Raw genomic sequence first — 13147 nt, forward strand, 5'->3', positions numbered from 1 at the left:
CTTTGGCTGGGAATCAGTTCATAGCAAGCCAAAGGCAGCTATATCAGCTGAAAATCATTTCATTTGTGTAGAATCCTTAGGGAAAACTTTGAATAAGGATTCATGCAATCTCAATTTATAGCATCTTTTTAAAAAGCTTCACTGGATTACAGCATTTTATCGCCCTATATGCTTGCTGTTGCTTTTTTTTCCCCCCACTTAGAAATTTCTTGGACATTCTGTGCCTTTGTGCATAGCCTTTCTTGGAAGGCTCATGAATAAGCATATCTTTCCCTAATATGTTTTTAAATAGCTTTGTTGTAAAGGATAATACTTTCTCCTAGACTGTTTAATTATATTAATGCAACAAATGGACAATGTTTAACCATTATGTTATTTAATGTAAGTTATGCTAATACGACTGATATATGGAAAGTTTGTGGTGAAATATGTTAATGTTGCATTGAAAGGTTTTATTACTTTGGGGATTGGGGCTGTATGTTGTTTTTTGTGAAGTTAATATGCTTAGGCTGAAGCTTCTACTTTGAATAAAGGTTTAAAGCAGAGACTTGCAACTGTAACGCCCTCTGAAATCTTCTGGAGAAGTTATAGATCACAAGGTAGCAGGTGTAAGTCTACTAACACGAAGACTTACTTTACTTTGTTACCTTTTCCAAGACTTCTGAAATAGTTTGTAGTCTCTAGAGGTTGGCAGCCTGGGGTCATTTCTGTTAATTGGTGTGTGCCGGGTTAGACTTGGGTAACAGCCAAATTCCCACACAGCTGCTGGCTTGCACCAACCCCCCCTCAGTCTGGTAGGGCAGGGGATAAAAGAGGAAAAACAGAAACAGTAAAGCAATAGGTTGAGATAACAACAGGGCAATTGCTTACCAATTACCATTGTGGGCAAAACAGACTCTACTTGAGGAAAATTAACTAATGTATTGTCAATTAAAATTGATTCAGGTAGAGAGAAACAAACTCAAATGTTAAAACAGCACACCTTTCCTCCCTCCTCTCCCAGGCTTAGCTTCATTCCTTCACTCCAGACTCCTCAATAAGCCCTACCAAGCTCACATGGAGGATGGCAGGGGTATTGCAGTCAGTACGTTGTGGCATCTCTCTGCCACTCCTTCCTCCTCATGTCTTCCCTCTGCTCTGGTGTGGGTTCTTCATGGGCTGCAGTTCCTTCAGGAATATCCTTGCGCTCCACTGTGGGGTCCTTTAGAGGCTGCAGGGAACATCATCTCTGATGTGGGCTCTTCCATGAGCTGCAGGGGATATCTGCTCTGCCATGGGGCTGTTCCTCCTCCTCTTTTCTCTGACTTTGTGTTCCCTTTCTTGAACGTGTTTTCCCAGAGGTGCCCCAGCTTGGCTGAGGGGCTTAGCTGTGCTCTGCCGTGGGTCTGTTAGAGCTGTCTGTGTTCCGCACAGGGCAGCCCCAGCCTCTTCCCACAATCACGACCCCTGCAGCACCCCCCCACCTCTGCCTGCAGCTTGCAACATAAACCCTGAACACAGACTTAGTAAGAACACAGTTTATTTTCTGGGTCACGAAATTCTGTTCCCTGCTATTGCTGCTGCAGTATAGCACTTTCAAAAGCCAAAAATGATAAGCTTATAACATACAAAAGATGTTAAGAACTACTTTAATGAAATAAAAAGATATGTGTGATAAGGAGTATCAAGTGTTGCAAATTTGCTTATGGGTATCCTAAAAACAGGGCTTGTTTTTGTGGAGCATGTCATCTAGCTGTCATCAGCTAGAGCAATAGGCTGACTTGAGTTACCTGCAAATGGTAGATCCTAATGCAAATACAGAAGAAAAGAAAAATTCCAAGAAATATTCATAGAATTAGTTAGCACTGTTTGAAGAACAGAGGAAGAGAAAAACAGAATGTGGTGTCATTTACTTGTTAACATAAACTAATCTGACTCCTGAGAGTGTGTATACTCTACAGTGTATCATTTCTCTGGGATTACACAAGCTTGGTGGTGTTCAGGAATTTACAAATAGTCAACATATCTGAAAAGTGTCTATGGAAGATAATACTGATGAAAACACTGTTAACCTTATCGCAATTAACGTCAAGGGTTTTTGCCTGCAGTTTACAGTAACAAATAGTCTTTGGCAATATCTAGCTGACAGAAAAATACCTGTTTTCTTCCAGTTGAATTAAAATGTTTCAACTGGTTTTGTCTGACACAGGAAAAAGAGGGGAATAGTGACTGGAACAGTGTATATTCATTACAGCATTTAATAGACAGATGAGCCTCATGCGGAGGTGAAAGTTCAAGTTCAGTTATCAACCAGGAAAACTTTTTCTCCTTTGAATATATATGCACCAATTTCCATTTATATGTGGCTTGTGTTATTTTCATCAAGAACTACTAGTAAGATAGCTAAGAGAATTTGTGTAGCAGTAACAGTCTTTGAAAACTAGTTGAAGGAAATGGAAACAAAAGGCTGTGTGACTACTCTGCCCCCCCTTTTTACTACTGACTTATTTTTTCATCTCTTAAAGGATGCAGTAAAGTACACACCATTAGTTTATCTGGGACTAGTAAATATGCTCTGTTCTAGTCACCTGTGCTTTGGTCAGTGTGGGCTAATATAGTCTGCCTCTGTTGCATTCATGTGTCTGCTTTTCTTACTGCAATAGCAGCTTGGCCTGTGTTGTGAGCCTGTGCGTGCCAAGAGCCTGGTATGATAGCTAGAATCTGTAGCTGCAGCCACCTATGTTTTCCTCCTTCATGTGTTTTAGTTCATTTTAGCTGGCATCCTGGTGACTTTTGACACTCATTCTAGAAATATCACTGATACTGTCCGGCTGCTTACATGAGTAGTCTGTATAACACTTTGTATGTGGCTCGTTTTGTAGATGGGTTTTTAATTAAGCAAATACTTAACCTCACCTTGTGTGTCTGCTTGTTTCTGCTAAGAAAAGAAGAAAATACTGTTGCCATTTCTCATAACTCACAAGTAATTAAACTTGTGAAGAATGGTTTATAAGTAGCTCATCCTTGATCTCTGAGGTGTTTAGCTTTGGTCTCCATTATTTTCAGAGATTTGTGCTTTTAAATTATCTTCTGCATCTCTGGACTTCCCTGGTTCTAGTTCAACCGCATAACAGTAAATTTCATGAGTTATATTTTTCCTACAGTCTCCACTATGAAGTCACTTATTTTGCTTGGTGATAACTGTAGGTAATAGCTGTTCCTTTCTGGTGATGTACCTGTATATCCTATAAATGGCTAGGTTTATCAGTAGTTCTGCAGTTGGAGATCAGATTGTTTTCTAATGTCACAGCAGGAATTCAAAACAAGTCCTAATCAATTCACGGCAAGAGGAGATAGTTTTATGGAGATTGTCAGAATATCTTCACTGAGTTGATTTAATAAATATCCTGTCTCAGTTTTTATGGTTTGCTCATTATTTACATGAAAAGAAATAACAGAGCCTCTCTTGCGTATTGGAAAAGTTAAAAATTCTCAGTAAAATAAAGCCCTTGCTTTTGGGGCTTACAATTGATGTTTTCCATCAACAGTAATGCCCAATGTAAACTAGCCTGAGAGGCCTCAGAGATTATTTCTTTTGTAGATACCTCACAGTTCAAAGTATCTAATGGACTTCAGTTTTGTGTGACCGTTGCATGGCTTTCTAGACTGGAGAAGACAAGACTTGGTGAATCAGGTGGTCTTGTAGGCGTAATGTTTCAAATTACTAAGACAATGTATATTTGATATAAAAAGCTGTCTGTGAGGAAATTAGTTGAGTGGATGTCAGTTGGAGAAGTGACAACTGAAGTGTATACTTGATACTCATTAAAAGTCAGTGTTTCAAATGTAATTTTGTTTGGTGTTATGTATGCTATTGTCTTTGAACCTCTGAGCAGTAGAAACGTCTGTTCCAGGGTTCTCAGGTTCTCTGGACCTTGCGACCTGGCACATTTGCTAGAGAACTTGAGGGGAATTTGTCTTTTGGAAGATAACAGATTAGAATCATAGAATCTTCATGGTTGGAAAGCACCTTTGAGATCATTGAGTCCAACCAAACAACCTACAATCTCTGCCACTAGAGCATGCCCTGAAGTGCCACATCTAGACGTTTCTTAAACACCTCTAGGGATGGTGACTCAACCACCTCCCTGGGCAGGCCGTTCCAGTGCCTGACCACTCGTTCAGTAAAGTAATTTTTCCTAATATCTAATCTAAACCTCCCCTGCCACAACTTCAGACTATTTCCTCTGGTCCTGTCATTATTCACTTGGGAGAAGAGGCCAACACCTACCTTTCTACAACATCCTTTCAGGTAGTTGTAGAAGGCAATGAGGTCTCTGCTCAGCCTTCTATCCTCCAAACTAAACACGCCCAGACCCCTCACCAGCTTGGTAGCTCTCCTCTGGACACGCTCCAGCACTTCAGTATCCCTCTTGTACAGAGGGGCCCAGAACTGAATACAGTACTCAAGGTGAGGCCTCACCAGTGCTGAGTACAGAGGCACAATCACTTCCCTGCTCCTGCTGGCCACGCTATTCCTGATACAGGCCAGGATGCTGTTGGCCTTCTTGTCCACCTGGGCACACTGCTGGCTTATGTTAAGCTGGCCGTCCACCAGCACCCCCAGGTCCGTTTCTGGTATGGGCATGGTTGATATATGATAGGGTTGGTAGCTGGTCTGCGGTTGGGTCTGGCCTGCATATGGGACCCTCAGGTCCCCTCAGAATGGACCTCCCTATGACTATTGCCCTTCTCCTGCTCTTCACAGAAGCAGTCTTAATGCGTGGAGCTGGCGGCTTTGGCAACTCCTTGGATGGGGCTTTATCAGTATCCTTAGTGCCCTCATCATATATCTCCAGAGGCCCATATCTGTTCTTTACGGGCACCTGGGGTGGCATGGGGGGTCTGGAGGGGGCTTTCCTGCTGCTGCAAGGAGGTACCTGCTTCCGTTCCCCCCCATGCACTCCTGGTTCCCCTCCTTCTGCCTGGTGACAAGAGGGCAGAGGATCCTCTACTTCTTGTGGAGCCTCTCCTGCTGCTTTTTCCCTAAGGATGGCAGGGTGTGGCTCCACCAATCAATCTCCGTTTCACACTCCTGAATGCTCCTCAGTCTTTCCACTTCTTCCTTAAGCTCAGCCACCAGGCTGGATTCAGGGAAGCTTGTGGACTTCTTGCTTGAATCTAGAAACTCCCCAGTGATCTTGGATTCTGGGGAGATGATCTGTCCTGGTTTAAGGTAAAACAGAACCAACTTTCTGTTCAGCAATTTTTACTTCTTAGCTAGGCCTCTTCTAACTCTCTGAAATTAACAGCATGTTGTGTCTAAAAGAGTTCGTTCAGAGTGATAAGACAGTGCCAAGGAATGGTATGCGGAAAGGCTCTTGCTTATACTTATTGCTATAACAACCAAGGTCACCTAATTTTGTTACTTGCCCTGTTGGAGGGTCAGAAGCAGAAAAGCGTAGAGGGGCCCCACCTGCAGGGAGGAGAGGACAGGACAGGTGACCAAAAAATGACCAACAAGGGTATTCCATCCCATCTGCCCTATGCTCAGTGTAAAAGCTGAGGAATCGAAGGGTCAACTCTCTTCCTTCAATGGCCGATGTCTGAGGAGGACCCTGTCTGTTCATCTGCCTTTGATCCCAGTCCGTGTGTTCCTGACTCCAACTCTGGAACCCAGTTCCCACCTGTCGCTGAGTCCAGCCTGGGACTTCCCCAGTGCCTGTCAGTGACATCATGCTGGGAGCTTAATACGGTTTTTTATATACTGTATCTATTTCATTATTTTCCTTTTTATTATTAATATTTCATTAAAGTAGTTTAGTTTCTTCTAAACTTGTAAATCTCTTTATCTCTCCTCCTCCTCTCCATGCACAAGAGGGGGAGCATCTGTCACCAGCCAGTGGCTGATTTGGCCAAAACCATGACATGATCCTTATGCTGCTTTCAAAAGTGCCAGACTGACATTATGCCTCTGCATTTGGAGGGGGTGCCCTGTCCCCAAAACCAATGATACGTAGCATTTTCTTCTAATTTGTGAGATATCCTTGTCTGCTTTTAGGAGCCTACTAAAGTGGTGTGATACTTATTCCAAATTTTTGTCTTTGTTTTTGAATATGGGGACATGCTTTCCACATACTAATTTTTTACCTGTTTTCTCTTGTAGTGGTATATTTAGGCATCTTGAATGTTTGGATTCATTTTTTTGGATGTCATTCAACTTTACATCTAAATGTTCTGCTTTTCTCGCATCTTTGTTTCCTCTCATAGTTGTAGTGGAAGAACAAATCTGTTGACTGACTTTTCTTGCTGCACTGAGCCATCCCATAGATGGAAGATTGAGGTCATGTATTTTTCATATGGTCAGGTTGTTTCAATTTTGCTGATGCAGAAGTGTTGAAGAAAGCTGGGTACTATTTCAGGGTTTAGGACTGTGAGCTAAAAAAGGTAGGGGGCCTGCTATTGGAAGAGAAGTACGTTCAGTAGTGTGATTCTAGGACTACAAATTGCTCGTGAAAGTTTGCTTTCCTTTTCTTGAAGGCTTACTGAGATAGACATGGCAATATCCTCAATAGGATACTGCAGCTTGTTTGAACACTTTGTCCTATGTCTTCCTAGCCATTGTGCACTCCTAGAACCCATCCTTTTTTTGTCTTGGAGTGTTCCTTTTGTATATTTATCTCTAACAGATTTCTCAGACGTGAAAGTACTGTTACATCCATTTCACAACAAGAAAGTGCATCATCTATGGTAACTTGCCCAAGGCCACACATGAAGTCTTCCTGGATGGGGATTGAACTCTTGTCTCTGATTCTAGGCTAGGTATTACTTCAGTATGCACTTAGTTATACAGAGATTTCTAATATTAAATTACAGAATGGAAAACCCAGCCTTTCTCCCTCTCTAAGGATCTCTACATCAAGGGTAAGGAATAACCTAGTGGTAATGAATGACAGGCCCTCATTTTCCTAGTGGATAAGCTTTCTTTTATTTTTTTGTTTTCATGAGAGTAGAGGTATTACATGTTACAAGGAACAGCTACTGACTAAAGAATTATAAATAACCAAACACTCCATTTGGATTCAAACAAATGTAATTAAAAATATTTTTTCTGTCCCTTTTACAAATGTTACTGAAATAAATGTTTTCTTATGTGCCAGGGAAAAACTGAAAGCCGTTTCACAAGTATGTAATGTTACATATGAAATATGGTCTTTGGGATCAGTTCTTGATTTTTGTTTTGAGGTTATCTTGCTGTTGCAAGACCTTATTTTGTTTTTCTTGTTAGTCTAGTATCCAGTATTTAAGACTACAGTGTGTATAGTCCTTCCTTTCTTCTCATCCCTTGGAGAAAAGCTGACTTGATTCAGGACTCTGGGAAAAGGTTGAGTTTCACTTAATCACTGAAGAAGTTACATTGATGTAAGACGCTACTAAAGAACTCTCTGACATTAGAAGATTAAACTCTTTATGTTTTTGAATGATGTAGCAAATGTTTTAAGAGGGAAAGGCCTTCCAAAGTTTTGCTAGGAAAGGGTTTTGTCTTCATCAGAGTATTACCTTACTTACATCAGTCCGTGTATGTGATTTATTTGCTTTCTGTGAGAGGTAGAGAATGGTGACTTTAATTTCGTAGGCTGTATTAACACTACAAAGTAACTGAGTCCTATCCATTTTCAGTAGCTCAGTTCTGAGTGATATTCAGTGATCAAGGTCTTGACAAGCCCACTCCAGTGAGCGACATAGCTTAAGTTTAAAGCGCCATCTAAACCATGCAGAAGATGCTCATGTTGCACCTACCTATCAGGGTAGAGGAAGTAATCCTCTTACAACTTGATGTTGCTCTCTGAAGCCTGTTCCTGGAGAAAGGGCAAGTGAGATTGCCTATGGTATGGTAATTTGTATTGCGGGAAGGAAGTGACTTTCAAATTGGGTTTTAATATTTATCCTATTTAGAAATTTTAAATTTTAGAATTTTTTTCTAACAGCATTGTTACTTTTCCCTCCCTCTGTAGTCATCATTGTTCACAGTTTGTTTTTCTTTTTTTTTAATCTAGATGGTTCAACAGTTATTTGAAAATACCTATTAATCTTTAAAAGGTGGTAGTGTCATGTCTTTTGGCTTCTAATAACTTTGCTTTACTATTGATGTTAAAGGAAGGAAATCCCCTACGACTGTCTAGACTTTCCTGCATCCTGCAGTGACATGCTTGATGCCTTTGCGTGCATTCTTCTGCTAATGCTGTCCATGTTTAATTAGTCCTGCCACTTTACAGAACTGCACTTAAAGTACTTTTAATAGATGGCAAGTGTATAAAAACCCCTTTGTCTTCCATCTTCTGCATCCTTTTTGTAATCTCCAGCCAGATTTTTCCTAAAATCTTGGGATTTTGACATGTATTTAAGTGCTGTTGCATTCTCCTTTTTATTCCCACCCCATTGTATTTTACAATGGTCTGGGAGAAATGGATCATAGTTCAGCAATTAAAATAACAGCTTTAGGGAGAGCTTCAACAAAATGGGTTGTTCGTTTACATATAGGAGTGGATTCCCTGTAGTTGTTTTCCCCGTGGTTCTGCTTAGCTTCTTATAATGGGATCAGTGTGTTCTGTGTCAGAAATATCACAGCAAAATATGTCTGCATGTAGATCGGCATTGACCTGTTTTCTGAAGTCATATTTATCTAGCTTTAGTTTTTGTTTTCTACATACTAAATGAGATGATGTCTAGTCGAAATATTTCCAGTATTGACTTCAGTTTGTGAGGGCTCTATATTCAGTTCCTAAATTAAGAATTACAGGATAGGAGCTAAATGGTTTTGAGTATCGTTTGTAAGAAGTTGGTAAAACTGAATTACAACTGTAGGACATGCTCTCTTTCTTTATTAAAAATCTCAGATGCAAGGGTTTTGTATTTTAGAATCATCCTATCTAATGCATAAGCAATACTGAGGCTGAAATGCCCCTCAGCTGCAGAGTCGGGATCTTACTCTTACTGTAGAAATGTTGCATTCCTGTCTGTGGTGGTACAAATCCAGGTCTGTAGAGCTTTGCCTATAGCCTTGTGATTAGGTCAGTCTAATGTGAAAACGTTGGGTTTGGGTATTCATAGGTAGAACAGATCCTAGAACCTAGTGTGTGGTTTCTTTAGGGTGCCTTGACCTCAACATCGACTCACAGGCTTAGTAGATTCCAGTGTACTTTAATATTCCAGGCTATAAACTACATTGGTTTAGGATCATCTGTATGCTTTGTTCAGACAATCCTCCCATGAGAATGGAAGTCTTTCGGAGGAGATCACTGGAGGCAGTAACTGCATGAGCTCCCCTGTGCTGGAGTTTGAGCTATCAGGTAGTTCCGTATGTGTGGAATTACATCCAGAACAGATGGACTTTTGTCTTCTCCTCCTCCTCAAATACATACAAAAATTGTCATCTGCTAGCTGTGGTGAATCCTTAGGTGCTCTTTGTCTAATTTGTTTGCAAACTTTATTTCTGAACTGGACAATACAGTAACATCTCTTATTAATAATTTTCATGTTTTTCTTTTGTACAAAAACTTGTCCAATTTGATCTCAGTGGAAATAAATTTTTAGAAGTTTAAAGCAAAATCAATTTTTTTAAATGGTGAAAGAGCACTTCTCTGAGGACACTTGAATAATAATCCTCAGGTTCTCTAGCTTATTCTACTGTGAAATTAGGTGTTTGTATGCTTGGGCAGGGGGACTGGACCAGATAGCCTCCAGCGGTCCCTTCCAACCTCAACCATTCCGTGATTCTGTATAGATTGCATCTCCATTTTGTCCATACCTGTATGGCTAAGCATTCTGGTGGTCAGAAGATGTCGGTTCTTGCATCTTCTTGGGTAGTTGTTGAGCAACTTTTGCATTCCTTTATCATACTGGTTTCAGTTCTCTTCTAACTGTATTGAAGTTTTCTGTCTTAGGGCTGCTACAGATTTTTTCTTCTGATATTTTTAAATTATACAGTAGCTCAAGGGTTATGCTTGGTACGTGTTTCTAATAGTAATGCATATGGCAACCATCTTCAAAAAAAAAAAAAAATACCAGGCTGGTTTTCTGAATCTCTCTCTTGTGGGTTTCAAGTACACAAAATGCTATATTTGGGTTTAATACTTCAGTAACATTTATGCTGCTTGCTTTTGTAAGTATGCATTTGGGGGTGGGCTCACTTTCTTTACTGTCTAAAAATATTGCATTTATATTATTTCTGAAGTACTGAGTCATTTTTTTTTTTGTAGTATTGATTCATTATTATTCTGGCTATTCATCTATATTGACATTTAGTTCGCAGTTTTTTCTTTTAGGAGAAAGTACCCAGTTTGCTAGTTGAGTATCATAGTATCTCAAGAGTTTGTGTATTGCCTCTTTTCTATGTTATAGCAGCACCTTTCGTGTTCCTTCATTCACCATCTGAAAGACTTGTGAATAAATCTCAGCTTCACTTCTAGATTTCTGTTTGTTTACTCAGTAGCCCCCTTGGGTCATACACTGGGATGCTTGTTCTGTGACCTGCAGATAATTCAACCAGTGCAGACCCCATTCTTTAAGAGAGCGTAGGCTAGAGAAATTGTTTGGACAGCAGCTGCCTCCTGGCTGATAACCCATGATCACCACCAGTTCTAGACTTTGCATATACACTATGTTGATTTGTTAATAGAGACATCATATGTACTGTGTGTGTACAGAATAATTGTGAAGTACATGTGCAGTAGATCCATGACGAGGCCACAGTGTGAAACATTTTAGTGGTCTGTACTATCTGAAAACTCCGGGACTCGCTTCTAGGTATCCGGTTTTGCATTGGGAAATTCTCAGGAGAGTGTTTGTATAAACCATGTGGCTTTTCTGCAGAATCTGCTGGTGAGCACCACTTCCATTGATTCTACGGATGTAACGAAACTTACAAATAGATGTAAAAATAACATCTACTGGTCAATGCAGGCAGTCACTGTGGTGGTTGCTGCTGTTCTCATGGTACAAATTTGCTTCTGCCTGTATCTCTGAAATGAAACAGAAACATAAGATCGACACATTTGAAGCATAAAATTTATTAACCTTATCCCAGGCTCAGTTTTTAATTTATGTTAATTGCTGAGTCTGTGTGGCCTGAGATCCTCATTGGGTAGATGTGTTTTCTCCTTGTGGCTCTATTGGAAAGAATCCACTAGAATTTGTAATGGCTTAGTGCAAACCATGGTTGCTATTTCTGGAATCTGGGCTTCAGACTCAACATGATCGCATTTGGTGCAATTTGATGCTTTTACTTAAATAATGGAAGCAAATGACTCTGTTCTTACCCTAGCAGGGTAAGACTTTTGTAGTAATATGGATTGTAAATAAAAGTAGCAATATAATCAAATATCATGGTAAATGAGTCAATACTAACAAGGATCAGAGTAGCTGTATAAACCCATGTAACTCAACAGCTGCTGGCCTAATAGGAGTCTTAAATCAGCAGTGACTTGTTTGATTTCTTGGCAGAATCAGAAATGAAAAGCAGCTCAGTGTGTATGTTTTACAAGATTTCCCTGGCATTAGGTGGTGATTTGACTCTTTGGTCACTTGAAAGCTATAGTGTTTTGATGTGTTTTTGCACATAAAGGGGGGAATGCAGGGGAATGGGACAGAAGGAAAGAGAAGGAAGCATTCTTCATACCTGTTCTTTTTTTTTTACTCAACAATAAAATCACATTTCAGTTGAGCAAGGACTATTAATAGCTGCAGTAGAAATGTATATATTGGATTTTAGATTTAACTAACTTGAGAAATCAGGTGCTAACTATTAAAGCATTATTAATTAATTGTCTTGCATACATTTGCCAGAAGTTCTTAGTCTGTGGCTCCAATATCAAATTTAGTTTGGGGTAGATTGATTTGTTAGTTTGTTTTTTAAAATCTTCAATAGGCATTCAGACAAATAATATGTACGAATGAATTTGAATTTCTCCCAGAACATGATCCTGGCATACATTTAAAAAGAAAAAAATACCACCCCCACTCCAACTGAAACAAAAAAAAAAAAAAAAACCTCAAAGCCCTCCCAAAAAAAAAAACCCAAACAAAAAAATTTGAATAGAGGAACTGTAGAAGTCTAAACAGCTATTAATTTTCTGTTAATTATATTGGGAGGGGGGAAGGGGCAGAATCCTTTATTTCAAAGTCAGCCTTAGTGACTCAGTACAGAAAATAAATGGTCTGCTACCACTACACAGATCAATACTCTCTCGGTTCACATGCTAGTAATAAATGCGTTCACCCACATTTGGGGGACAGAGGTTTTCATGCCGTGTAAAACTGTTAACTGTCCTTTGTTTAACCATTAAAGCCCCCCTCTTGTTCATAGTTTCTCTTTCTTTAGTTTCCCCTTTTTCTTAGTCTACTATTATTTGAAGTACATGATACATAAATAAGATTTTTCTTCTCCTGAAATAGTTTAAAAGCATGGGCAGAATTCATCATAAATGATGACCTCAACATTATGAATGTGTCTATAGGTTGTATTTAAACATTGCTGAAGAGACATGGTGGGGGTGAGTTACAGGAAGAGTAAAATTCACCTTGGAAAAAGGACTTGTACTTTGAGCATCCTTTGAGCAATTTCTCTCACTTCTAGACATTATGTGAAGGTCCAATAAATTTTTGAAGAAAGAACAATACATCTGAGCCCCAGTAAAAATAAAATGCTGTCCTATTTATGGTATTTGTAGGCATGCATTCCACAGGTGTAAAAATTTGCAAGCAGCCCTGATTCTGAAGATCCATTCTTCCTATGCTTTCATAGTCTTAGAGCTGTCTTCACTGTGTGGCCAGTGGTGCACTGACAAGGGTATGAATTGAGTGTAAATAGTTTGGGCAAGGTCCGCATGCTTGAGAAATAATCTCAGTTTGAAAGAACAGACTTTTCGAAGTCTTTTCATTGGTCTTGTGGATCAGTGAAGTTGTGCCGCCTCTTTGTCTGTAATACCTATCTTCTGGTTGATGAAAGCACTGCCTTTAGGTACTGTTTTGCTGTCTTCATGCAGAGAATTTATGGAAACAAAATGCAAGATGATATATTTTGCCTATCACTGTGGTGGGGTGGAGGTTAATTGGCAGCATGTGCTTATAGTATTTTTCTGTGAAACTTCCATTGACCAGTGAGAAGTCA

General features: G+C 39.7%; 1 protein-coding gene across 2 annotated transcripts in view; it reads left to right on the forward strand.

The window, feature by feature from the left end:
* The window catches only part of REV3L (REV3 like, DNA directed polymerase zeta catalytic subunit), a 123479-nt gene that overhangs the window by 35251 nt on the left and 75081 nt on the right, over positions 1 to 13147 (forward strand). The gene's annotated exons all lie outside the window — the stretch shown is intronic.

The sequence above is a fragment of the Larus michahellis genome, chromosome 3 (assembly GCF_964199755.1).
Source record: "Larus michahellis chromosome 3, bLarMic1.1, whole genome shotgun sequence".
In the NCBI taxonomy this organism is placed as follows: domain Eukaryota; kingdom Metazoa; phylum Chordata; class Aves; order Charadriiformes; family Laridae; genus Larus; species Larus michahellis.